The following is a 1,795-nucleotide window of genomic DNA, read 5'->3' as shown; positions in this document are numbered from 1 at the left end:
AAAACATATATATATATATTAAAAGTAATTTTTGTTAGAAAATTTATTGAGGATTTTTCCTGAACAAAAAATACTTAAAAAAAAAATCTTAACTCCATCTCCATTTCATATTTGATCTTTACCATGATCTTGTAAAGTAGATGGGGGCAGGGATATTTCCTATTCCTAAACCCAAATCTAACATGGGGAAACTGCATCTACAGAAGTGCAGTTTTGCCTGAGTTCGGCCTGAATTCACTCTGCTAAATGCAAGACAAACCACACCAAAAGGCCAATTTCCTACCCATCCCAATATCCTTTCTACTCTATCCATCGCATTGATTTGTGGTAATCCGGAGCTGACAGCAAATTGTGCACTGTATATTTTTCAGACACACTAAAAGATGAGGTTTTGTATTGTGAAGAGTGCAAAAAGATTTGTTATATTTCCATTTTCTCCAAACTTCTGAATTTTTTTCTCACCAGGATTCCAAAAAAATTTAGATATTCTGCATATTAAGGCATAGTCTCTCACCTGGGGGATGCAGCCATCTAGTAAAGGATACAACGCACAATTGTAAATCAGGATACATGGGTCTGGCAAAGAACTTTCTTTCTCATTTGCAAATGTAATTATTTGCAAAGCCTGATCAATGCATATAAATTGTTAAATTATGTAACGGATTATTTCTATTGAGAAGAATCAATTGACACAACCTCAGGGCTCTTCTGAGAATACTGAGACACACTAAGGGGCTATGGAGTTTGGTTGGAGAAGGAGTGCAGTTTTAGCTACACTTTGAGGGATGGGCACGTTTGGTGGGTCACAGATTAGGGGGATGGAGCACAGGGGAAGATCCAGGGCGCCCAGACGCAGGCAAGGGAAGACCGCTGTGTATGGCGGGGATAAGGGAATGGAAGAGCAGTCAAGGTGAGACGAGATGAATTAGGGAGTAGTGGGCCTTAAGGGGAAGTCCAGGGAGTCTGGGTCTGAGGCCACTGCAGGTTTCTGAGAAGGGAAGATCCAGGGGGCAGCTGTGCTGGGGCGATCTGGGGAGGCCGGAGCGTGGCACGCAGGAGCCGAGCGCCTGCCCCTGGGCCTGCTGCGTGGGGTCTCTGTCCTCCCCCGGTGCTGCCCCACTCCAATCCGATGCCAGCGCCCCACAAGGCGGTCGCGAGCAGAAGCCCATCCACCCCATCGGCCTGGCCTCGCCGGGGGACCCCGCCCGCCGTAGGCAGGCGCCAATGTGTCTTTTCTCTGGATCCTTCGGGCATCAATTAAGATCGCGGTGACAGGGCCCCCAGGCCGTAGGAGGACCCGGACCGCCGCTCCCCGCGCGGCGTGGACGGGCTTCCGGCATCCGTGCGGGGACAGGGCTGGAGGCTTCGGTGACCACGGCCGGGTCCGGCCACTCTTCCTTCGTCTGAGGGAAAACGTCGCGGCTGGGGAGGGCCTCAGATTTCCCCGGCACGCGTCCTCTCCTTAGTGGGGAAACTGAGGCCCGGGGCAGGGCAGTTCTGGACCAGGGTCGTGACGGTGGGGAAAGTGGGCACCTGGATGAACCTGGCATTGTCCTTCGCGCCCAGATCCTCACACGCTGTCCCCGTGGGGGCCACTACCCGACCCTGCGGACAGGGATCGATCCCGCGACCACTCAGCAGTGACACGTTGCCCACCTGCCAGCTCGCCTCGCGCATGCGCACCGCCTTTCCTCCGGGCTCGGCCCCACCCCCTCCGGGCCGCGCTCTTCGGACCGAGTCCGGGGCTGAGGTCAGCGCAGGCGCAGACGCAGACGCGTAGCGGCGGCGCTTCCTG

This window comes from Colobus angolensis, unplaced genomic scaffold, assembly GCF_000951035.1.
Source record: "Colobus angolensis palliatus isolate OR3802 unplaced genomic scaffold, Cang.pa_1.0 Scaffold55, whole genome shotgun sequence".
Classification (NCBI taxonomy): domain Eukaryota; kingdom Metazoa; phylum Chordata; class Mammalia; order Primates; family Cercopithecidae; genus Colobus; species Colobus angolensis.
The sequence above is the reverse complement of the archived record's forward strand: the minus strand, read 5'-3'. Positions refer to the sequence as shown.